The 27,216-nt window shown below is 42.5% G+C and overlaps 1 pseudogene; it reads right to left on the bottom strand.

The window, feature by feature from the left end:
- The window catches only part of LOC122477064, a 127,286-nt pseudogene extending 110,028 nt beyond the window's left edge, over positions 1-17,258 (bottom strand).
- Positions 17,259-27,216: the final 9,958 nt, after the last annotated feature.

Below are 27,216 nucleotides of genomic sequence, written 5' to 3'. Positions count from 1 at the left end.
GGTAGCTTTGGGTAGTATTGACATTTTGACAATATTTATTCTTCCAATCCATGAGCACGGGAATGTTTTTTCCATTTATTTATATCTTCTTCAATTACCTTCATAAGCTTTCTATAGTTTTCAGCATACAGATCTTGTACATCATTGGTTAGATTTATTCCCAGGTATTTTATCCTTCTTGGTGCAATTGTGAATGGGATCAGTTTCTTTATTTGTCTTTCTGTTGCTTCATTATTAGTGTATAAGAATGCAACTGATTTCTGTACATTGATTTTGTATCCTGCAACTTTGCTAAATCCATGTATCATTTCTAGCAGACTTCTAGTGGAGTCTATCGGGTTCTCCATGTATAATATCATGTCATCTGCAAAAAAGAAAGCTTAACTTCATCTTTGCCAATTTTGATGCCTTTAATTTCCTTTTGTTGTCTGATTGCTGATGCTAGCACTTCCAACACTATGTGAAACAACAGCGGTGAGAGTGCACATCGCCGTCATGTTCCTGATCTCAGGGAAAAAGCTCTCAGTTTTTCCCCATTGAGGATTATGTTAGCTGTGGGCTTTTCCTAAATGGCTTTTACGATCTTTAAGTATGTTCCTTCTATCCCGACTTTCTCAAGGGTTTTTATTAAGAAAGGGTGCTGGATTTTGTCGAAGGCCTTTTCTGCATCGATTGACAGGATCATATGGTTCTTATCTTTTCTTTTATTAATGTGATGTATCACGTTGATTGATTTGCGAATGTTGAACCAGCCCTGCATCCCAGGAATGAATCCCACTTGATCATGGTGAATTATTCTTTTTATATGCTGTTGAATTCAACTTGCTAGTATCTTATTGAGAATTTTTGCATCCATATTCATCAGGGATATTGGCCTGTCGTTCTCTTTTTTTGCTGGGTCTCTGTCTGGTTTAGGAATCAAAGTAATACTGGCTTCATAGAATGAGTCTGGAAGTTTTCCTTCCCTTTCTATTTCTTGGAATAGCTTGAGAAGGATAGGTATTATCTCTGCTTTAAAAGTCTGGTAGAACTCCCCTGGGAAGCCATCTGGTCCTGGACTCTTATTTGTTGGGAGATTTTTGATAACCGATTCAATTTCTTCCCTGGTTATGGGTCTGTTCAAGCTTTCTATTTCCTCCTGATTGAGTTTTGGAAGAGTGTGGGTGTTTAGGAATTTGTCCATTTCTTCCAGGTTGTCCAATTTGTTGGCATATAATTTTTCATAGTATTCCCTGATAATTGCTTGTATCTCTGAGGGATTGGTTGTAATAATTCCATTTTCATTCATGATTTTATCTATTTGGGTCATCTCCCTTTTCTTTTTGAGAAGCCTGGCTAGAGGTTTGTCAATTTTGTTTATTTTTTCAAAAAACCAACTCTTGGTTTCGTTGATCTGCTCTACCGTTTTTTTAGATTCTATATTGTTTATTTCTGCTCTGATCTTTATTATTTCTCTTCTTCTGCTGGGTTTAGGCTGACTTTGCTGTTCTGCTTCTAGTTCCTTTAGGTGTGCTGTTAGATTTTGTATTTGGTGTTTTTGTTGTTTCTTGAGATAGGCCTGGATTGCAATGTATTTTCCTCTCAGGACTGCCTTCGCTGAATCCCAAAGCATTTGGATTGTTGTATTTTCATTTTCGTTTGTTTCCATATATTTTTAATTTCTTCTCGAATGGCCTGGTTGACCCACTCATTCTTTTGTAGGGTGTTCTTTAACCTCCATGCTTTTGGAGGTTTTCCAGACTTTTTCTTGTGGTTGATTTCAAGCTTTATCGCATTGTCGTCTGAAAGTATGCATGGTATGATATCAATTCGTGTACACTTATGAAGGGCTGTTTTGTGACACAGTATGTGATCTATCTTGGAGAAGGTTCCATATGCACTCGAGAAGAAAGTATATTCTGTTGCTTTGGGGTGCAGAGTTCTAAATATATCTGTCAAGTCCATCTGATCCAATGTATCATTGAGGGCCCTTGTTTCTTTATCAATCCTGTGTCTAGATGATGTATCTAACGTTGTAAGTGGAGTATTAAAGTCCCCTGCAATAACCACATTCTTATCAATAAGGTTGCTTTATGTTTGTGAGTAATTGTTTTATATGCTTGGGGGCTCCCGTATTCAGCGCATAGACATTTATAATTGTTAGCTCTTCCTGATGGATAGACCCTGTAATTATTATATAATGCCCTTCTTCATCTCTTGTTACAGCCTTTAATTTGAAGTCTAGTTTGTCTGATATAAGTATGGCTACTCCAGCTTTCTTTTGACTTCCAGTAGCATGATAAATAGTTCTCCATCCCTTTACTGTCAGTCTGAAGGTGTCCTCAGGTCTAACATGAGTCCCTTGTAGGAGCAAATAGATGGGTCATTTTTTTATCCATTCTGATACTCTATGTCTTTTGGTTGGAGCATTTAGTCCATTTACATTCAGTGTTATTATTGAAAAATCTGGGTTTAGACTTATTGTGATGTCTGTTGGTTTCATGCTTGCAGTGATGTCTCTGATACTTTGTCTCACAGGATCCCCTTTAGGATCTCTTGTAGGGCTCTTTTAGTGGTGACGAATTCCTTCAGTTTGTGTTTGTTTGGGAAGACCTTTATCTCTCCTTCTATTCTAAATGACAGACTTGCTGGATAAAGGATTCTCAGCTGCATATTTTTTCTGTTCATCATGTTGAAAATTTCCTGCCATTCTTTTCTGGCCTGCCACGTTTCAGTAAATACATCTGTCATGAGTCTTATTGGTCTCCTTTTATATGTTAGAGCATGTTTATCCCTAGCTGCTTTCAGAATTCTCTCTTTATCCTTGTATTTTGCCAATTTCACTATGATATGTCATGCAGAAGATCGATTCAAGTTACGTCTGAAGGGAGTTCTCTGTGCCTCTTGTATTTCAATGCCTTTTTCCTTCCCCAGTTCAGGGAAGTTCTCAGCTATTATTTCTTCGAGAACACCTTCAGCACCTTTCCCTCTCTCTTCCTCCTCTGGAATCCCAATTATGAGTACATTACTTCACTTAATTATGTCACTTATTTCTCTAAGTCTCCCCTCATACTCCTGGATTTTTTTATCTCTCTTTTCTCAGCTTCTTCTTTTTCCATAATTTTATCTTCTAGTTCACCTATTCTCTCCTTTGCCTCTTCAATCCGAACTGTGCTCACCTCCGTTTTATTTTGCAGCTCATTTATGCATTTTTAGCTCCTCCTGTTTCTTAGTCCTTTGATCTCTGTAGTAATAGATTCTCTGCTGTCCCCTATACTTCTTTTAAGCCCAGCAATTAATTTTATGACTATGATTTTAAATTCATTTTCTGCTATATTGCTTAAATTGATTTTGATCAGCTCATTAGCTGTCGCTACTTCCTGGAGTTTGTTTTGAGGAGAATTCCTCCGTGTTGTCATTTTGGATAGTCCCTGGAGTGGTGCAGAACTGCAGGGCTCTTCTTCTGTGCTGTCTGGAGTAACTTGCGTTGGTGGGCGGGGCTGGAGTCAGACCTGATGTCTGCCCCCAGCCTGCCACTGGGGCCACAGGCAGACTGGTGTGTACCTTCTCTTCCCCTCTCCCAGGGGCAGGACTCACTGTGGAGTGGTGTGTCTTCTGTCTGGGCTAGTTGCACACTGCCAGGCTTGTGGTGCTGCTTCTATGGGATCTGGCATATTAGACGGGGTGGATCTGCAAGGTGCACAGGGGAGGGAGGGTCAGGCTCAGCTCGCTTTGCCTTTGGTGGTCCACTTCGTGAGGGGCCTTGTGGCACTGGGAGGGAGGCAGACCCATTGGAGGGACGGATCCACAGAAACACAGTGTTGGGTGTTTGTGTGGTGCAAGTTCCGTGACGGGAACTGGATCCCTTTGGGATTTTGGCTGGGGGATGGGCAAGGGAGACAGCACTTTCCCAAGCCTTTGTTCCCGGCCAAGCTGAGCTCTGTCCTCCAGGCCTCAACAACTCTCCCTCCCGCTCTCCCAGCAGAGCTGTTGACTTATAACATTCCAGATGTTAAGTCCCAGTGGCTGTAAGAAAACACTCCGTCCAGCCCCTCCGCTTTTGCAAGCCAGACTTGGGGTCTCTGCCTTGCTGGGTGGACTGGCTGTCCCTCCACCACCCTGGCTCCCTCCTGCCATTCCGTGTACCACGCACTGCCTCTCCGCCCTTCCTACCCTCTTCTGTGGGCCTCTCGTCTACGCTTGGCTCTGGAGAGTCCGTTCTGCTAGTCGTCTGGTGGTTATCCGGGTAAATTAGGCAGATGTGGGCAGAATCTAAGCGATCAGCCAGTCGCAGTGAGCCCAGCGTCCTCCTTTGCCACCATCTTCCTCCCCTCCCTCCACTTGAAGTCAAAAAACCCTAGTTCTTAAGCGTGTTTTGTTCTGTTTGGTAAAAGAAGCTAGATATAAAAAGGAAAAAGAAAAAAATTGAAATTAAAATTTAAAAATAAATTAAAAATAAAACATAAAAAAGAAGGTAGATCTCATTTTCCCCAGAGCTGAAGCTTTGTAGTATTCTATGATCAGTACACTTAGTGCGTCTGAGGGGTTTATGCTGCTCTTCTGGAGGAGGGGTCTCTTGTGTGAATCTCAAGTGGACTTTCCCTAGTGAAGATGCATCTGGAGGGCTGGGGTCAGGGCTTGATGTAAGCAACTCTAGTCTGCACTCGGTGGCACTGTATAGCTCACTAGGTTTGGTCAGTGTTGATGGGCATGAGCAAAATGGCATCACTCCACTCTCTCAATCCCTGAGCAGAGAGTTTGCACCTGCCACTCTTCAGGAAGCCCTCAGAAAAGAAAACAATCACCCCCTCTTGTGTCCCCAGCTTCCATCAGATCCCTGCTTCTCCTGAGTCTGAACTATCCACCTGCCATGTGACAAAGTACTCCTGTGTTTTATCTCAAATATGGCTGTGTTTCAAAACTCCCAATTTTAGGGACTTGTGTGGCACGAACCCACTCTGATATTCTGGGGGAAGGTCTCACCACACTTTTGCTGTTTCCTGGCTTGTTCCAGAAAAACAGTGGCATGACTGTGCAGTGGTTCAGAGTTTATAGTAAAGTGCAGCAAAACTCAACACCAATGCTTGCTGTCCTCAGTCCCATCCCTGTTACTATGCTTGGGAAGAGTGCAGCATGTTGGCACCACCAGTTCTTCTGTTGCTGGAGAGGCTTTACTTCCACTCCCAAATGCACTCCAAGCAGGGGAACTGTTTCTTCTCGTGTGACTTGGGGAATCTTCAAACCACACTGCCCTGCTCCCAGGTGTCCACCCTCCTTCCCCACAGGAGCACCTCTAACATGACCAGACAAGATTCCAGTGATGGCACGGGTTTATAAAACTTCAGATTTTCACTCTGCTGCTTACAACAACTTGCATTAGTCTCTGTAAGCAGAGGTCCCTCCCCTAACACAGCACCTACAGTTCTTATCTCCCCTAAATCAACTCTCTGCAGCTCCTACCTTCTACAAGGTGGTAATTTTTTAACTTGTAAACAGGAAGTTTTATTCTCTCAGTTCCAGATCAATTTATTGAGTGATCAGTATGATTTGTATTTATCCAGCTGTGTTTGAGGGAGGAAGCAACCTTAGGGTCCCCCTGATCCTGTGCCATCTTACCTCCACTTCCTAATAATTACTTTAAATATAAATGGACTAAATGCTCAAAAGTCATAGAGGGACTGCATGGATTAAAAAAAATGCAAGACCCATCTATATGCTGTTTGCAAGAGATTCACTTCAAACGTAAAAAAAAAACATGCATTACTGGAAGTGAAGGGAAGGAAAAAATATTCTATAAAAATGGAAACAAAAATAAAGCCAGGATAGCAATACTGTATCACAAAAAGATATACTTTAAATAAATGCTGTAGCAAAAATCAAAGAAAGACATTGTATAATGATAAAGGGATCATTCCAACAAGGGAAAATAACAATAGTAAATATATATTCAGCCAACATAGGAGTACCTAAATACATAAATCAAAAATTAACAGGCACACAGAAAGAAATTGAGAGTTATAAAATAGCAGTATGGGACTTTAATACCCTGCTAAGTTCAATGGATAAATCATTCACACAGAAAATCAGAAAGGAAATGCTTTGAACAACACATTAGACTAGATAGATTTACCAGATAAATATAAAACATTCCATCTCAAAACAGGAGAGGGCATGTTCATTTCAAGTGCATGTAGAATATCGCCCATGTTAGATTACATGTTAGGCCCCAAAACAAAACTCAATAAACTTAGGAAGATTTAAATCATATCAGCACCTTTTCCAATCACAGTGGTATGAAACTAGAAATCAATTAAAAGAAAAAATGAAAAGAAACACTAAAACATGAAAGTAAACATTATTCTTTAAATAACCAATGAATTAATGAAGAAATAAAAAAGAAAATCAAAAAATACAAGAGACAAGTGTAAGTGGGAATAAAAAAATCCAAAGTCTTAAAATGAAACAAAGACTGTTTGAAGAGGGAAGTTTATAACGATACAGACTTATCTCAAGAAACAAAAACAAGCTCAAATAAACCCTACACTTAAAGGAACTAGAAATAAATGAAGAAATAAAGTCCAAAGTCAGTAAAAGGAAGCAAATAATAAAGATTGGAGTGGGATTACTTAAAATAGAGATTAGAAAAGCAATGTAAAAGATTCATGAAACCAAGAGCTGTTCCTTAAAAAAAAAAGACTATAAAAGGATAAACATTTAACTAGACTCATCAAGAATAAAAGAGACACCTCATATAAATAACATCAGAAATGAAAGAGAAGAAATAACAAATGACACCAGAGAAATACAAAGAATTAAAAGAGAATAACGTGAAAAAATAAATGCCCCAAAATTGGACAACTTAGTAGAAATGAATAAATTCCTAGAAACATACAATCTTCCAAAACTGAACTAGTAAAAAATATAAAATCTGAACAGACCAATTACTAGTAATGAAATTGAATTGGTAACCAAAAGCTCCAAACAAACCAAAGTCCAGAACCAGATGGATAACATGTAACTTCTACCAAGCATTTAAAGAAGAATTAATATCAATTTTTTTTTGAGAGAGAGAGAGAGAGAGAGCATGAGTGGGGAAGAGGGGCAGAGAGACAGAATCTTTACCCGACTCCACATACAGCGTGAAGCCCAATGCATGGCTCAATCCCAGAACCATGGGATCATGACCTAAGCCAAAATCAAGAGTTGGATGCTCAACCGATTGAGTCACCAAGATGTCCCATTACCAATTCTTCACTAGCTAGTCCAAAAATAAAACAGGAAGAAAAACTTCCAAATTCATTCTACAAGGCCAGCATTGCTCTAAAACCAAAACCAGACAAACAAACTACAAAGAAAAAATATATATAGGCCAATTTTCCTGATGAACAAATTTGCAAAAATGCTCAAGAAAATATTAGCAAACCAAATTCTACCATACACTAAGGGAACAATTACCATAATCAAGTGGGATTAATTCCAGGGATGCAAGGATGGTTCAATATTCACAAATCAATGTTTTACATCACATCAGAAGAGAAAAAATAAAAATCAAATAATCATCTAAAGACATGCAAAAAAAGTATTTGACAAACACAACATCCATTTCTGATAAAAACTCCTAACAAAGTGGGCTATAGGGAAAATACTTCAACATAATTAAGGCTTTATATAAAAAACCCACAACTAACATCATGCACAACGTGAAAAAATAAAAGCTTTTACTCTAAGATTATCAACAAGACAAAGATGTCCACTCTCACCAATTTTATTCAGCATTGTACTGGAAGTTCTATGCACAGCAATCAGACAAGACAAAAAAAAGGCATCCAAATTGGTAAGGAAGAAGCAAAACTGTCACTATTTGCAGATGACATAATACTGTAGATAGAAAACTTTAAAGACTCTACCAAAAAACTATTAGATTTGTTGATTATTTCCTTTGCAGTGCAGATGTGGACCCTGAGAAACTTAACAGAAGACCATGGGGAGAGGAAAGGGGAAAAAAGTTACAGAAAGGGAAGGAGGAAAACCATAAAAGACTCTTAAAAACTGAGAATAAACTGAGGGTTGATGGGGGGTGGGAGGTAGGGGGAAGTGGGTGATGGGCATTGAGGAGGGCACCTGTTGGGATGAGCACTGGGTGTTGTATGGAAACCAATATGACAATAAACTTCATATTAAAAAAATAAAAAATAAAAAAATAAACTATTAGAACCAATAAATGAATTCAGTAAAGTTGCAGGATACAAAATTAATATACAGAAATCTGTTGTATTTCTATACACTAACAGTGAAGTAGCAGAAGGAGAAATTAAGAAAACAATTCCACTTACAATTCAAAAAAAATAATAAAATACCTAAGAATAAGCTTAACCAAGGAGTGAAAGACCTGTACTCTGAAAACTATAAAACACTGATGAAAGAAATTGACGATGACACAAACAAAATGAAAGGTATACTGTACTTATGGACTGGAAAAATTAATATTGTTAAAATATCCATAATATCCTAGGCAATCTACAGATTCAATTCAATCTCTATCAAAATACCAGTAGCATTTTCACATAACTAAAATCTTAAAATTTGTATGGAGCAACAAAAGCCAACCCAAATAGCCAAAGGAATTTTGAGAAAGAACAAAGATGACACTGTCACAATACCGGATTTCAAGTTGTACTACTATAGTAAAACTATTGTAATCAAAATGGTATGTTACTGGCACAAAAATGGAAACATAGATCAATGGAATAGGATAGAGAGCACAAATAAATAAACCTGGTCAATTAATCAACAAAAGAGGCAAGAATATACAATGGGGAAAAAAACAGTCTTTCAATAAATGGTGTTGGGAAAACTGGACAGCTACATACAAAAGAATGAAATTGAACCACTTTCTGACATCATACATGAAAATAAACTCAAAATGGATTAAAAACCTAAATGTGAGACCTGACCATAAAAATCCTGAAAGTAAACAGAGGCAATATCTCTTAGGCAATCTCCATAAGCAACATATTTATGGATATGTCTTCTCAGGCAAGGGATACAAATGAAAATAAACTATTGGGACTACATCTAAATTAAAAGCTTCTGCACACCAAAGGAAACCATCAACAAAGCAAAAAGGCAACTTACTGAATGGGAGAAGATATTCACAAATGATATATCCAAAAAGGGGTTAATATTCAAAATATATAAAGAAATTACATGGGGAGCCTGGGTGGCTCAGTCGGTTGAGCTCAGGTCATGATCTCACAGCTTGTGGATTTGAGCCCTGCATCAGTCTCTGTGCTGACAGCTCAGAGCCTGGAGCCTGCTTCAGATTCTGTGTCTCCCTCTCTCTCTGCCCCTCCTCCACTCATTCTCTCTCTCTCTCTCTCTCTCTCTCTCTCTGTCTCTCCCAAAAATAAATAAACATTAAATTTTTTTAAATAAATTACACAACTCAACACCAAAAATGCAAATAAGCCAATGAAAAAATGGGCAGAGCACCTGGATAGATAATTTTCCAAAGAAGATATCCAAATAGCCAATGGACACATGAAAAAATGTTCATCACTAATCATCAGGAAATTCACATCAAAACCACAAGGAGATATGCTCTTAGACCTGGTAGAATGGCTAGTATCAAGAAGACAAAAAATAACAAGTCTTGGCAAGGCTATGGAGAAAAAAGAAACCTCAGGTAATGTGGATGGGAAAGTAAATGGTATAACCACTGTGGAAAACAGTATGGAGGTTTCTCAAAAAGTGAAAAAGAGAAATACTACATTATCCAGTATTCCATTACTGGGTATTAACCCAAAGAAAACAAAAACACTAATTCAAAAAAAATATTGCTTATCTATGTCTATGGCAGCATTATTTACAATAGCCAATATATGGAAACAACCCAAGTGTCCATTGATAGATAAGTGGAAAAAGAAAATGTGGTGTATGTATACAGAATGGAATATTACTCAGTATTAAAAAGGATGAGATCTTGTGATTTGTAACAATATAGATGACCTAGAGGGTGTTATAATAAATGAAATAAGTCAGAGAGACAAATACAAATACCATATGATTTTACTTATATGTGTAATCTAAAAAATACAACAAGTGAATAAACAAAGAATCAAAAAGCAGAATCCAGCTTATAAATACAGAGAACAAACTGATGATTGCTGGAGAGGAGAATCTGGGGTGGAGGGAAAAATGGGTCAAGGGGAGTGGGAGATACAGGCTTCCAGTTATGGAATGAAAAGTCACAGGGATGAAAGGTATAGCACAGGGAATATAGTCACTGGTAGAGTAATCCAGTTGTATGGTGACTGATGGTAGCTACTCTTCTGAGGATAGCATAATGTAAACATGTGGGAATCACTATACTGTACAAATGAAACTAATGTAATATTTTGTGTTAACTATACGTTTTTAAAAATTTGAAGAAATGAAAAATGTTAAGTGCATGGAATAGACATAGCAAAAGGCAGGGATAGCCGAAAAATACTATGGCTAAAGGGCTAAAACATCACTTTGGTTCTAAGATAACTGAGCTTCAAAATTTGAAACTTTATGAGGTCAAAAAAATCCTTTTACAACTTTAATGTCCAATTATATTCAAGGATTTTAAGCGTTCATGTATCCATGATGCTGAAATTCAGTGGATGCTGTACCTTCCTTCCCAAAAGACCTGTGGTACAAAAGTTTACATTACAAATTCTATACAGTGATATCACTTTTAAAATTTATAATTCTGGAACGCTAGAATAATACGATTTTATAATGTTCATAGAAAGTGTTATGAATTCAGGCTCTAAACTCAAAATCGCTTTGGCCAATGGCTCCATTATTTTTATTATTATTATTATTATTATTATTTACTTTTATTTTGAGAGAGAGAGAGAGAGAGCACACGCAGGGAAAGGTCAGAGAGAGAGAATTTCAAGCAGACTCTGCGCTGTCAGCATGGAGTTCAATACGGGGCTCGAACCCACGAACTGTGAGATCATGACCTAAGCTGAAACCAAGAGTCAGCTGCTCAACCAGCTGAGCCACCCAGGTGCACCCATTCTGTTGGTTTTTTTTAAGTTTATTTATTTATTTTGAGAGAAAGACAGAGCAGGTGTGGGAGGGGGAATGGCAGAAAGAGAGGGAGAGAGAATCTCAAGCAGTCTCCACACTGTCAGCACAGAGCCCTATGTGGAGCTCAATCCCACAAAATCAAGAGTCAGACGTTTAACTGAATGAGCCACCCGGGTGCCCCTCCAGTATTCTGTTTTAAGGGTGCTCTGGTTGAAGGGCTATAATATTTAAAAATAGATGGACCCAGGACTCTATAGTATCTAAGCTCTGCAATGTCAGTGCACTGTATTTTTCTGGGTTTGAAGTAAAATAAACAAAACAAAACAAAGCAAAGCAAAGCAAAACAAAACAAAACAAAACAAAACAAACCTGTGGCCTCCGGAAGGCTCAGAGTCTAAATTGACTACAGTTTTATTTTTATTTTTTGACTCAGGTTTTATGACACCAGAATTCTCTAGCTTGAAGGCTCTATGAGCCCAGGCCCTTTGGAGACCTGAAGTTTTGTGGTTAAGGGTCTTGATGGTTACAGCCCCATTGTCCAGTGTTTCAATGTTCCTAGTCTTCTGTGGCTTTAGGTCTACATGGCTCTTGATGTGCAAGTTACCAGGACCCTAAGGTAGGCCTTGGCCTATAAGATGCAAGGGTGATGGGAGGTAGAGTCTCTGGTCCCAGGGGACCACTGTTCCAGCACTCTGTGCTTTCTGAGCCCTCTAAAACAAGAGCTAAACGAGGTCCACGGGGTCCTTGTTACCTGCTTCATCTTGCTACCAAACATGAAGCCACTCACATCAACAAGAAGAAATGCCACAAATACCAGAATACCATGTTTATCTTGACAGGTGCGAGGCCTCTGGGGGCAAAGTCATGAATAAAATAGTCATCGTAAACCTGGACAAAAAGAAGTGAAACCATCAAGAACTGTGAGAGGCAATCTAAATCAGGTCCCCTCTTATTCTCCCTACAAAACGCCCTGCTTTTTCCCTTCCTAGGCCTTATCTCTGTTTCTAGTTAAATAGACATCTGTGCGATTGTTTGTTCAATGTTCATCAGAACTGTGTCTCTGCTGTTCAGGCTGGCAGCCTAGGGCTTGCCCCAGAGCTGTGGAGTGAAAGGGACTGGCTTGTGGCCCAAGGCTCCAAGGATCAGGATCTCTGTAATATGTGAGTTCCTGTCCATGAGAGCTGACTTGCACAGTCTTGAAGGCCCCTGGGGACATTTTGCCTGGGATCCAGGAACTGTAAGTATTGTTTTAACCTCCCTATAACAGAGTGAGCCAGGGGCCCAGGTCCATTGCTTCCAGGAGCTGGGAGTTTGCAGGGCCTCCCTCTCCTCCTTAAACCTCCTTTCTGCTGTTGCTGGGCAGAATAGGCAGGGAAGGAGAGAGCAGAGGCTGAGTGAGCTGTTTGTTCAGAGGGGATTGGTTAGACCAGGTGCAGATGCCTTGGGCTGTCAGGGATGTGATTGGCTGCTGACCCCCTTCCCCCACTGCATCTCCACCTCTGCAGAGCCTGGGGGCTGGGACAGCTGAGGGAAGTGGAGGGGGGAGCTGGGACGGCCCCCAGGACCAGTGTCAGCTCAGCCTAGGGAAGTTTGGGCTTGCTGAGGGTCTGTACTGCTCAGTAGCCTGAAGTAAGCTCTGCCTTGGGACAACCAGCTTTATTCTCCCCTCTGCCATTCAGGCATGCTCTGATCACAAGGCTGGACACACTATCTCCCCCTCTCTCAAGGGGAAAGGAGGATAAGCGAGGACATCTTACTCTTTCCCTCCATTCCAGCCTTTGAATCAATTCACAAGTGCATGCGCAAGCTCTGTCTACACTTTCTCCTGGTACTCTACAGCAGTTCTCAAAGGCCTGGGTCATCCATTGTGCAACTGCCCAAGCCCAAGGCAGACCCCAGCTGCTTTCCCATTCCTCCCATAACCTGGGTAGGTGAGGGTTTCTGGACAAATCACATTCCTATCTCTTCATGGTTCCAGGCTCCCCGGTGGCCCCTCACCTCACAGCCTATAAGCCAGAGGCATGACCCAGGTCACCAACTTCTCATGCTCCCCTCAGCTGACATGCCACCTCACTTTCAGGAAATGTTTCCTTTCCTTCCTAATGAAGAAAATTAGGGCACCAGGCCATGTGCCTTGGACTGCCCACCCCACCCTTGCACAGGGTTCACACACCCATACACCTCTTCCTCTATGAAGGACAAAACAGTCCTGTCCTGGACCCCATGCACTCCCAGCCTCCAGCACTTCCTCCACTGGTCAGACCCTTCTCTCCAACCTGCTCCACACATGCTACTGGGTCTTCTTTAGAATACAAAAAGTTGTGTGTCTTTTCCATTTGCTAAGAAAATCCCTATTGATCCCGATCCCATCCTAACCTCAAACCACGTTCTCGCCTCCCTGCAGCATGCCAAGGCAATCACATTGTCACCTGCAATGGTCTACTCACCTCCAGTTTACTCCTCTCCACACCACAGACTGGCTTCAGCCCCTACCACACACTGACTCTTCTCTCACTAAAGGCAACAGTAACTAGTTCGTTTCCAAACTCAATGGGTGTATTTTGATTCTTACTGGACTGCATCTCCTTGATGTATTTCACAATTGGTGATCACTTTCAGTCCCAAGAAGAATCTTTTGTCCTGGGAATCTGAGATGGTGAACTCTCCTTATTCTCCTACCAGCTCCCTGGCCCATCTGATTCAGCCTCTTTCTAGAGCTCCATTTTCTTCCCCTGTCCCTTAAGCAGTGCTTCTTGATAGTTTTCAGTTACGGTATGGCAAAGAAAATGACTATGTTTGTGTAGCACAATGGAGGGAAGTGGTGGGGATATAGATCTCTGAGCAGACTGCTGGCAGCTGGTGGGGCTGGACCCCCTGAGAGCTGAGGAGATTAACAGCTGCTGGACCGAGAAGCTGTGCCTTAGCAATTGCCATCCTGGATCTGCTCTTCTGGCTTGATACATTCTCCCTGGGTCACTTCCCTAGCTCTCATCCTTTCAGTCCCTGAATCTCCATGATGACCCAATACCTCTTTCTCCAGTCCAATGCTCTCTACTCTTTCCCTTCCACAAGTGCATACCTACTCACTGTTGGATCTGTTCCCTTGGATGTCAGAAGATGCCTCCAATGTATTTTGCCCAAACAATAAATTCATATATTTCCCCCAACCTGCCCGTGTGTGCCTTTGTCATTTAGAGACCCCATCATCCACATGGTCACTCCAGATACAAATCTGAGTGTCACCCCTGAATCCTCCTGTGCCCCTCACTCCCCACATCCAACCAACCACCAATTCTTGCTGGTTTAATCTGCTGGATATGTCTCAGGTCTACCCCACCTCTCCATCCCAAACTAACAAAACCCAAATTCAGGACTTCTTTCTCTTTGGTTCTGCTGCTTCCATTGTGGCCTCTCCCAACCATGCATCTTTGTAGCAGCTGCTCAGTCTGGTCTTTCTAGTCTCAAACCCATAATGTCATTCCCTCTCATGGCTGCCTGGTCACCTTCAAGACATATTCCATATTCCTTATCATGCCTCTGCAGCACTTATAGCCTTCACTCTCACCTCTCACCATTTCTTGTGCCTCAAATCAATGCTCCAGGAACTCCGACCTACTCTAGGCCTTCCCTAAACACCCCTGGGTATATCTGGCCTTCACTCCTTGTATCGTGCAGCTCCCAGTTGGCTAGAATGTCTTTCTCTTTTCACAGCCCCCCTCCCAACTTGATACACTTTTTTGTATTCTTTAATCCAAGTCAGTCTTTGCTTCTACCGAGGAGCCCTCCCCTGACCACCTCCTTACCTCATGATGGTATCCTTATTACCTTGTGTTGTCATTGAAAGAGCACTTCTCTCTCTCTCCTCTCTCTCTCTCTCTCTCTCTCTCTCTCTCTCTCTCTCCCCCCTCTCTGTGCTTCACCCAGAGACAGTGCATAGGATCTGTGTGGAATTCACATCAGGGTTCCCCAAACCATCCAGCAGCGAGCATGAAGCACATTAGGTGCCCAGGGAGTCCTGACTGAAGGAATGAAGGGGTGAAATTGTTGAGCTTTGAAAGATGAGCATACTCAAGCAGGAATGGGAGGTTAGTTGAGGGGTTTTGGGTAGGGAGTGCAGGAGTCAAGGCACACAGTAAGTGGGAGTATCTGTCTTACTACTTAGTGCCTAATTCCATCTGGTCTAATTATATTTTTACTCCAGGCAATAGCCAAAAAGGTAAAGAATGAACAAGCAGACAAATACCTCAGTTAACACACCGACATGATAGAACACCAGGTTAAGGCCCCTGCTGCCACCTTGCTGGCAGGGTACCTTCAGCCCCTACTTTGAGAGGGTGAATTATTTTATTCCCCCTACACAACCATCCCTCTGTGCCATACCTCTGTGCCTCTGCACAGGCTGTCCCCCATCTCTCTGCATGCTATTCCCTTCACCCTATCGACCCAGGTAGAGGTAGAGTCTATTCATATTTTCCCAGGCTAATTTATTTATTTATTTTTAATTTTTTTAACGTTTATTTATTTTTGAGACAGAGAGAGACAGAGCATGAACGGGGGAGGGTCAGAGAGAGGGAGACACAGAATCTGAAACAGGCTCCAGGCTCTGAACTGTCAGCACAGAGCCCGACGCGAGGCTCGAACTCACGGACTGCGAGATCATGACCTGAGCCGAAGTCGGCCGCTTAACTGACTGAGCCACCCAGGCACCCCTTCCCAGGCTAATTTAAAGGCCAACTCCTTTCAGAAGGCTTTCCTCAAACCCTTGTCAGTGATATCTGCACATAACCCATTACAGATTTATATGCAGCGTTTAGAACATTTTACGACTGCCACGGCTGTACGTGTCCAGCTGCCTCAGGACTGGGACATTCCAAAGGAAGATTAGAGGGTGTGTCCACCTCATTTCTGAGTTCCCAGGGTCAATGAGGACAGGACTGGGCTAGAGTAGCTCTGATCGGTGGCGGTGTATCCACGTATGAATAAGTGAACAAACATGTGCGTGGGGAGAATTGTTACCAAAGCACTATATTATCACAGAGCACACAGAGGAATTGTCAGTGGACTGAGGTCATCAGGGAGGTGACGTTTGAGCAAGGTCTTCAAGGACGGGGAGGACACTGACCAGTGGACAAAGGAGGGAGAAGACATTCCCAGGGCAGCAGATAGTGTGAGCAAATGCTTAGACACACAGATCGCTGACAAATTCAGGTGTTTCTGAAGAGAAGTGTGCAGTGTGGTGCGGCGTGGTGTGAGGCAGTTGGAGGGTGGTTTGTGTGCTGTACGCAGTGAGAGGTATGGCAGGAAAGGCAGGCTGTGGCCAGACATCTCAGGCTGCCATACGATCATTGTCATCAAGCCCAGGGTCTTGGGTCTGTGCTTTACCCCTCTGGCAGAGCATGGGACCTCTGTATATTCTTCATGAGTGTGTGAGCTCAGAATTAAGGGATCCCTGTTTAGGAAGATGGCTCTGGTGAGGCAAAAAGTATTTTTAAAACTTAGAGACAGCAAGAAAGCCCGAGGGGATGTGAGAGTATCAGAGCTGCAGAAAGTGTGAGAGCCCCACGAGTGTGAGAGACCAATTACTGGCCAATGGTTCACTTTCCAAAAGGACTGGTTAAGAGTGGGCTATAACATGGGGTTCCTGGGGGGGCTCAGTGGGTTAAGCGTTCAACTTTGGCTCAGGTCATGATCTCACGGTTCGTGGGTTCGAGCCCCACATTGGGCTCTGTGCTGACAGCTCAGAGCCTGGAGCCTGCTTCGGATTCTGTGTCTCCCTCTCTCTCTGCCTCTCTCTCTCTCTCTCTCTCTCTCTCTCTCCATCTCTCTCTCTCAAAAATAAATAAACATTAAAAAATTAAATTAAATTAAAAAAAATTAAAAAGTGTGGGCTATAATGTGAGTCAATTAGGAATGGATGCATTTGTACTTTGATTCAATTTATACAGCTCCAGGTCTCCAACACTTAGAGAAGCACATGTGCTTCCATGGTTTGAAGCCATGTGTCCCCCCCTTATACATCATTCTGTCCGTGTCCACTTGTTCTCATTCATCATAGGGAAAGACAGATGAGCAACTTACAGAAGCCAGATTATTTCCCAGGCTTGTCTGACTCCAGAGCCCATGCTCATCCCATTCCCCTGGCCCCCTCACCTGCAGTGACCTCCAGTGATGTCTTCCATGACTACGTCATACTGGACCACAGAGTTGGCCATGGTGCCTGAGCTGGAGAAGGCAGACTGGTCTTTCAGTGTTGGGCAGAAGGTGATTCAGATACAGGTCTCTCCCCATTCAATCCTGGTGGATGGGGGTGAGTCAGCCTCACCTGGATTGGTGGGGAGGATAGAGGTGGGTGGCATGGAGGGCCCACCAGGCAGAAATCCAGGAAAGGGGTATCAAAAAGGGCAATATCTGAGCATGGGGAAAAGCAAACCCTGTACCACCTGCTGCTCCTCCTGCCTACAACACCATTCCACCTGCCAAAATGCTATATACTCCTCTCCAAATCCTACAATCAGCTCCTCCTGCTCTGCTTCTTTCAGCAGGCCCAGCCTGACAGACCCAGGCTTCCCCACAGCTCCCAGGCTCAGGAAGTCTGACCCTCACCCACAATCTCACCCTGGACCCCATCCCTGGAGGAATGTCATGTCCCCAGGTAGACCAGGGGCCTGGGTCTCCTCCCACAGAGGCTGTATGGCATGTGCCGTGGAGACGGACAAACACAGAGCGACAGGGCCTAGGTCCTCTCCCATGCTCCTTACTGTTGTGGCAAATTGCAGCCTAGCAAGCTTCTCCTCTGGGATAGAATTTCATGTGTTCTGCCTTCTGACTCTCAGAATCATGTGTGTGAATGAGGCTCTCGGCGCCTCGAGAAATCACAGATGATTTTCTGGTCCCGGATGTTTGCAGGCCACAAGATCAACTCCACTGGAATTTCAGCCCAAGACATGACCACTTAGACATGCCTCTGTGCCTCCTTTTTTCCAGAAAATGGAACCTTGGGAATTCTGCTTCCCCCCTCCTTCCTGCTACAGCTGTCAGGAAGCTTAGGGGCAAGCCAAGCCCCCATACTCTCTGAGGCGCCTGCTTATATACATTCCCTTGGCTTCCTTCCTTTCAGAGGTCTTTGTTCTGTTTAATCCCCACAGGATTAGCTCTATCCTCTGTTTTAACCTTTAAGGAGAAGGAGGAGAGAGCTGCCATTTATAGCTTAGGGTTTAAGAGTGCAGCCTCCAAGGACTCAGATGCTGCCTGTGGGCCCATGGACAAGTTATTCACACTAAGCCTCAGTCTCCTCATCCGTAGCATAGGAATGATGACAGCTCCTGTCTCATAGACAGTGTTTGTGGGGATTAAATGAGACCATTTATGTAAAGCATTTGGAACCATACTTGGTTCGTAGTAAGTGCTCAATAATGCTAACAATTACGATTATCATCACATCCTCATTACTCTGCACCAGTGATTTGTAGGAAGGAATTTTCTCAAATCCTCACAATGGTCCTGGGCTATAGATGTCACCTCCCCATTGTACTGATGGGAAAAGTGTAACAGAGCAAGTGAGTGATTTGCCTGTGGTCCCACCTTAGGAAAAGGTCAAAGCTGGGATTTCAACCCAGATCTGTGTGTCTGTTTTTCTCCTTTATGTGTACCAGCCTGCCTCTCTGGGTCAGCAGGGTCAAAGCAGGCAAGACCTCCAAGCTAAACAGCTTGGTGAGGGTGGCCCCATGGCATGGGTGATTTCTCTGTGCCTGTACATTCATCTCTCAGACGAGGTGGGTAGGCCAGCTCAGTGGTTCTCCAATCTGGCTGGACATCAAATTCACCTGCAAGTGGGTTGAAAACATAGATTCCTGGGTTTCCCCACACACACACACCTACTGAAGCAGAATCCAGAAGAGTGGGGTCCAGGAATCTGTATTTCTAACAGCTTACATAGTGATTCTGATGTAGCCAGTCTGGCCTTCAAACATCTGTAGATTAAATTCAAAGCAAGGCTGGCAGCCAGGACATCTCTCTGGCCTACAGAGCCTGAGATGGTATCCTCAAGGGCAGCCTGCACTTCATACTGACCTCACATTGCCCTTGCATTCTCAGTGGTCATTTGAGGAATGTGAGGTTTGGCTATGTTGGCTTCTGTACCCTCAGTATTTTCAACACATGATTTCATGGAGCCCACCCAGCATCCCCTACTGCAATCTATTTTTTCTTAAGAGAAATTAGATTTTGGAAGTTAATGCACTTGCTGATTTCACAGTTTGCAAGCATCAGACCAAGTTTATAACACAAAAATCTTCTATTCCAAGCATTACCTCTTGTCATTTGAATGTGGAAGGATCTTGGCAGTGAGGACAGGGTAGAAGTGGTACTAAAGGGAAGCCCAAGTGCAAGTATCGCATTCAGGGAAGGCCAATATGATGGTTGCCCCATAATGCTGCCAACGTACTTGTGTGGGTGTTGGTACACAGGCAGCTGGCCCTCAGAGACAATATGTAAATATAGCCAATGCCCATTCTTTCTGACACGGAGACCTCTACACTCATTCTTGTCAACAATTGGCCAGGCCTCAAGCTCACCACTACCAGATACTGGCCCTTGTGCCACTGAAGTAACCACTCATAGGCCAGGGAGAAAGTCACCTCTGTACCTACTGCCAGGCTAGTAGAGATTCAGAACTTTTCTTTTTCCCAGTTTTTGGTCATGAAAGGGAGGAGGGTGGGTACTAAGGGGATGGGATATCATAAGTGGGAAGAAAATGGATTGATTACTGAGTTCTGCCCATGCCCACCCTGGCCCCAGTAGACCCAATCAGGCTTCCAGTTCAACTAAGGCCCTCAACCCATCGTTTGTCACCTGCTTATTAACCTATCTCTCTCCCTCATTCACACTCCTACATATTCTGCATGAGAAACTCTCACAGGCAGCTTATCCATAAGGAAACTCTGTGGGTGAAAATCTTAATGTAGAATGCAACAATAAATGGCTAATGATTTATTTTACAAAAACTGTTTTCCACTTATATACAATGCCTCTTTCCCTTCAAATAGCCCCTCACTCCACATGCTGTATAGTAAACTTGTTTATATGCCATTAATTCCTCAGCATGAAGTAGCCAATCCTAAATTTTATGTGCTTGATGAAACTCTTTTGGAATTTGGGAGGAAAACTGAAGGAAGACTACATTTCTGCCAGTTGAATGGAACTCAGGAAACAGGATTCAATTTAGAAAAATTTCACTTGAATATAACCTCACTGTCTGGTGCCAATTCTTAAGCCATAACTTGCAGGAGGCGGAAAGTGGAAATGGGGATGTAAACTCTCATTTATTGAACACCTACTTTCTCACAAGTTTGGATATTAATTAACTTACATCATCTTCATGTACTACTATGAAACAGAGATCATTATCTCCATTTTACAGAGGTAAGAACTGAGGCCATGGGAAAACACGTGTAAGTTCCTGATCACATAGCTAAGATGAACTCGGTCACATTTCAGATTGGATGGAGCCTTACCTGATGCCTACATAAGCAGATATCTTTCCTTGCTGGTGGGATTTTTCATGGATTTTCTTTACATGGTGCTTCTCTTTGACTTCTGCAATATAGAGTTTATTGTTGATGGTTCTGACAAAAGAGGAATGAGGAAGGACAGACAGAAACAGAAAAAGAAAATAAATAGGTGGTTAGAAACAGAGAGAAAAAGATACAAACACAAAAAGATGGATCGGGGATAGAGAGAGAGAAAGAGAAAAAATAATACCATAGAACTAGAGTGAGAGAAGGAATGAGAGATGAGAGGATAGGGCAGATAAAATCAGGTGAAGCAATTATCATTATCTCCATTTGTCAGATGGGGCAATAGACACCACACGGTTGGCATATGGTGGACCTGGTGTTGGGACTTATGTTTCCCAAAGTGTTAAATGAACTCCATGTTTTGGCACATAAGGTTATGAAACACAACTGAATATCTGTATTGTAATTGTTATGTGTCTACTGTAACATGTATTAAAAAGATAACTAGCATGTTGAACCATGAGTTCACAGATATTGTTGCTTAGGATAAGACTAACTTAGGTAAACTTAAAAAGTTCATCTATTTAAAGAAACTATATTAAGTAAATAATATGGTAGGTGGTACAGGTGGTACCACCTGTACAGGTGGTAAAAATTATGAAAGCAGAATGCAAATCCCTGCAAAGGCATCTGGGCCTGACTAGGGAGGGGACCTTGACCTCAGGGAGCTCAGAGACTAACAGGATACTAACTCAGACTGTTTACCACCACCCCTAATTTTTCCCATTGCTCTTAGGTAATAGAGTGTAAAATTCAAAGAATGGAGGGAGCAATTTTTCCCCAAGCCTTTAGGAAAGGGACATAGAGGAGGTAGCCTTGGTTCCAGGCCTGAAAAACAAAGAAACTTTGGATAGATGGTCTTCACTGGCCATGACTTCTTAGTCTCCTTTGTTGGCTCATTCCCTTCCTGGCCTCCAAATCTTTGGGACACTCCAAGACTCTGCTCTCAACCTCCCCTTCCCTTCCTCTGTTCTTTCTACAGGTGAGGTCATCTAGCCCCATGGCTTTAAACATCATTTCTATGCAGATGAGTCCAAAATCTGTATCTCTCTTGTGGACCTGTCCCATGAACTCCAGATCTGTATACCTAATTGCTTATTGACATTCCCACTAGAATCTCCAATAGACACCTAAAGCTTAATGTGTCCCAAAGTTAGTTCCTAGTATCTCCCCCATCTCCTAAATCTGTTCCTCTCCAGTCTTCCTTATCTCAGGAAAGTTGTTTCACTAAAAAATCTTAGTCATGCCTGATTCCCCTCTTCTGTTCACACTCCATACATAATCCATGAGGGAATTTTAGCTCTATCTTTAGATACATCCAGAATCTGACTACTTCTCATCACTACCCAAGTCCAAACTACCAACATCTCTTGCTTGGACAAATGACCTATGAACTGGCTTCCCTCCTTAAAGCCTTGCCTCCTTATTTTCTGTTCTTCTCACAGCAAAGAGATCCTTTTTCAATTTTTTTAAGGTTTATTTATTGATTTTTGTGGGGGAGGGGCAGAGAGAGAGAGAGAGAGAGAGAGAAGGGAGAGAGATAATCCCAAGTAGGCTCCTCACTCAGCACAGAGCCCAACGCAGTCTTGAACTCATGAACTGACAGATCATAACCTGAGCCAAAATCAAGAGTCAGACGCTTAACCAACTGAGCCACCCAGGTGCCCCTCAGAAGATCCTTTTAATCCTAAATCAGGCCAAGTCCCTTCTTTGCTCAAAATTCTCTGTGACTCTGTCTTAACTCAGAGTAAAAGCCAAAATTCTCATCAGGGCCCACGTGGCTGTACATAGTCTGGCTCACTGTCACTTCTTTAACCACATAACATCCTACTATTTCCCTCATTTATTATGCTCCATCCACACTGGCCTCCTTGCTATTCCTTGAATTTGTTCAACATACTCCTGTCTCAGAGCCTCTGCAATGACTGTTCCCTTAATCTGGAATACTCTTCCTCCCGATCTTTGCAAGTCTTACTTACACCCTCTCTTCTTTCAGGTCTTTGTTCAAATGTCATTTCCTCAGAGAGACATCCTTGATTACTCTAAAATAGCACCCTTCTACTCACTCTGTATCTCCCTTGCTCTACTTTCTATTTCTTTGTAGCGCTTCTCATCCATAAATTGACATATACTTCCATGTTTATTTTTTCCTTGTCTGTCTTCTCCAGTGGACTGTGTGCTCCATTAGGGCAGAGATTTTGTCTGTCTCATTTGCTGCTCTATCCCCAGTGTATGGAATATGGCCTGGCACACAGCAGGCACTCAACAATTACTTATAGAATGGCTATTCTGGATAGACAACAGGAAAACACAGAATGTGTTTCAAGGAACAGCAAGTATTTAGTTAGATTTGGCTAGAGCAGAGGTGCAGGTAAAGAAGGTATGGAGAGAAGTTTGGAGTGATTGAGTAGGTCTAGATAATAAAGGGTTTTGAACACCAGACTCAATGAACTCATATGGCAGTGAAGACTTTTGCTATGAAGAATGGGGGTCAGGGATAAATCTTGAAAAGAATAGGGATGGGTCAGAGCTGTCCTTTAAAGAGCAATACATAGTTCAGTGTCCTAGAGAATATTAGTGCAACTCTGTAAGAGGCAGGAACAACAGTCTCCATTTTACATATGGAGAAATTGAGGCACAGATATGGGAGGTGAGGGTAAAGTTACTTTACCAAAGCAGCATATGCCAGGAACACTTGAAAAGGATATGAAGCTTGCAGAAGAGACCACTCAGGCAGGAACTGTTCCCAGGCAGCTAAAACAGACTATTGCTGTGGCTGGAGTAGGGTGGGGGTGGGCTGGGCTGGCACAGTCCCAAGGTTTCCCAGGGGATGTGGGGGTGTAGGGTGGAGCTGGTCTGGCAGCAGCACACTGAGGCCTCTGTGTATGTGCTGCCTCCAGCAAGCATACTTTCCACAGAGTCTGCCCAACATTTCCTCCAGCCTTCTTTGCTTAATTAAAAAAATCTTTTGGTGTCTGCTTTTTTTTTCCTGTTGGAGCAAAAATCCAAATTCTGCCCCATCGCTTGGCCATTGCATCATTTGACCAGGAACCTCTGTAGTTAGCCCTCATACTTCAAATTCATACCAGCTTTTTTTGCCTTTGGTTCCCCCCTCCTTCCTCTGGCTTCTTAAATCTTTAAATCTTACCCATGTGGAAATCAAGCTTGTAGGAAACCCTCTTTAACTACCTCAGCACCTCTCCCCTGAGCTCTCAGGCCAGGAGCACACATATCACCTCCTTCAAACCTTTCCTCTCTCTAGGGGAGTGCCATCATCCATCAAAGCCAGGGGATTCCCGCAGACAAAGCCCAGGCTCCAGGGTTGTTGTAGAGACTTACCGGTTGTTTACAGTACAAGGACCCCTCTGGAGAGGGAGGTCTGAGAGAAGGCTGAAACTCTGTGCTGGCCTTACTCAACTTCTAAATCCAAGTCTGTCTCTCCAAAGTCAGGGAGGCTTTTTCTGGTTCACACTAAGGTGTTATATGGGCTAATGAGACCCCACTAAGCTTCCCTTGACCTGCTCCTTCTCCCATTTTTATCATCTCAAAGAGGGCACTGTCCTCTACCAGGTCAGACAAGCTGAAATCAGGTTGGCACCCTCTCTATTTAGTTATTTTTCACATACATCACATTTTTTCTCCCTCTTTATCGTCTCTAATCCTACCACCACTGCACTACTCCAGCCTTCAGCATCACTCAGATTCCTTACTGAGCTCCCTGCTTCATAGCTGGCCCCTCCAATCCACCCTCATTTCACTATTGGCACTCCTTGCTTAAAACCTTGCCATGTCGGGGCGCCTGGGTGGCTCAGTGGGTTAAGCGTCTGACTTCGGCTCAGGTCATGATCTTGTGGTTTGTGAGTTTGAGCCCTGTGTTGGGCTCTGTGCTGACAGATCAGAGCCTGAAGCCTGATTCAGATTCTGTGTCTCCTCCTCTCTCTCTGCCCCTCCCATGCTCATGCTTTGTCTGTCTCTGTCTCTCAATAATAAACATTTAAAAAATTTTAAAAAAATCTTGCCATGTCTCTTCATTATGGGCCACAGTTATTTCCAAAGTAGGATGCACATGCTCCAGGGTGTGCTGGAGATAAATCATGAGGGACTGGGAAAGAATATTAACACTCTACTTATAATGTTTTTTTCTTCATCCTTTGTTTATATTTTTGCATATGCTTAATAATATAGCTAATATGGTTGCTCATTAGTATATTTATATAATTTATAAATTAATAAATATACATATTTGGAGATTACTTGATCAAGTTTTTCCTGATGGGTGTGCAAACACATTAGATGGTTTGGACACCACCACATAAGGGCCAGGAACTTGGTCTGGCATTGGTAGCCCTCCACTACCTAGTCTTTCCTTACCTCTCCAGTCTCATTTCTTACCATTGTTCACCCCTGCTTGTGCCCTACACTCCAGTGACATTGAAATTCCCAGCCCTGCCCTCTGCTTGCTCATCTGGTGAACATATCATATTTCAAGCCTCAATTTATGTGTCATCTTTGTCAGGCTTTCTCTGACTGTCTGGGGGTGGGGAACTGACCCCTGTCTCCTGGTAAGCCTCACCATTCCCATCATCTTTCATTCACACTTCTCTTTTCTGCCAGCATATTATTAAAATTATCAGCTTCCTTTTTCCTGTCCCCCATTAGACAGCGAACTCTTTGGGAGCAAGGACTGTGTGTAATTCATCTTCCTTTTTCCATAGTACCCAGCACAGTGTAAGTCACACAGTCAGCATCAGGAAATGTTTTTATTTTTTTTTTTAATTTTTTTTTCAACGTTTATTTATTTTTGGGACAGAGAGAGACAGAGCATGAACGGGGGAGGGGCAGAGAGAGAGGGAGACACAGAATCGGAAACAGGCTCCAGGCTCTGAGCCATCAGCCCAGAGCCTGACGCGGGGCTCGAACTCACGGACCGCGAGATCGTGACCTGGCTGAAGTCGGACGCTTAACCGACTGCGCCACCCAGGCGCCCCAGGAAATGTTTTTATTTTTTTAAATCAAGCTAATATTATCAAGAACCTATGTGCCCAACACTGATTTTATCAGAAACTTTCACATCTATAAACTCATTTAATCCTTTCAGGTTGGTCCTAATTTTACCCCCATTTTATAGATGTGTAAAATGAGACCCTGAGAAGTGACGTGACTTGTCCTGAGTCCCATAGCTGGCAGAGCCAGGGTTCAAACTCAAGAAGTCTGATCTCAGAATACATGATCTTTATCACTATGCTCTGCTGAAAGAATGGACAAAAGCATGAATATATATATATATATATGCACAAATAAATAAAACAATAAGTTTGGAAGCAGACTTACGTAGTAAAATTAGACATAAAGGCAAGGTAAGGCAGATCCAGGTCAAAGATGGCGTTATGGATGTTAGCACATGGTTTGAACAGAGCAGAGGTGACCAAGGTGTGGGCATAGTGGGAAACCACAGTAGAATGTATGAAATTAGTTTGTCATCAACAGCTGAGAGAGAAGACAAGAAAGTGAGTTAGGTAAACTCTACCCTTGGCCTACATGTGCTAGTAGTACTTGGGAACCCAGAACTCCTGGACAGGCCTCAGTGACAGGTGGAGAAACTAAAGACAAGAGAGAGAAATCAGCCTCTGTCATCCATTTCATAAATCTGCTTAATATTTCAGTGAGCTTTATCAAGTCTCATAACCGGATTTACAGAGGACCACAAATTAAGAGACCTCTGGAAAAGTGCTTCAACAACTTTACCATGTATGTACATGAATCTCCTGGAGATCTTGTATCTGCAGGTACAGTGGAGGGCAAGAGTGAGGATTGGAGCTGAGAAAAAGATTACTTGAACGTCTGCACATGGGACATCAGCATTAGTTAGTCAAAATCCCTATCTCCCTGCCCTTTCCACCCACATAGAGAACATGCAGTTCCAGCACTTACCTTCAGGCAAAATTTCTAATGACATTTTACAAACTGTATAGGGAACACTGAGATTTGTCCCTATGGCACTTGGTATTGCAGAACAAAGCCTCTTCATTCTGGTATTTGGACAACTCATAGCTTGTCAGTTGCCACCTCGCCCAAGTCCACACAAAGTTTCCTGTCAGAATTTCCTCATAGAAGAGAGCCCTACTTAGAAAACAACCCTGCTTGTGCAACAACAGAAAAATCAGCTACCAGTCCTATCCCTTAACTAGGAATGGATAACCAAGAATCCTTAGGCAAATTAAAAGAAACTGCAGCATGACAGAAAAAGACTAAAATAAACAAAACAACTGATCCCAGACCAATTTGGGAATTTTGGAAACAAAAAAGAATTTCAGAAAGAAAATATTAATATTCTCAGCAAAATTCAAAAAGATATAGCATGAATAAAACAAGTACTAGATGCCACAAAACAGGAACAATCAGAGAAAAGAAAGACTCCTTAGAAATGAGAAAAATAAGTTGTTGAAATTTAAAAAAATTAGCAGAAGGAATGGGAAATAAAGTTGAGGAAATTTCCCAGAATGTAGAGGAAAACAAAAACAAAAACAAAACAAAACAACAAAGAAACACAAGGTATGAGAGAAATTTTAAGAGTCTATCTCAGTGAACCCAGGAA

Source organism: Prionailurus bengalensis, chromosome X, assembly GCF_016509475.1.
Source record: "Prionailurus bengalensis isolate Pbe53 chromosome X, Fcat_Pben_1.1_paternal_pri, whole genome shotgun sequence".
NCBI lineage: Eukaryota > Metazoa > Chordata > Mammalia > Carnivora > Felidae > Prionailurus > Prionailurus bengalensis.
This window is presented reverse-complemented; position numbering and strand designations above follow the sequence as displayed.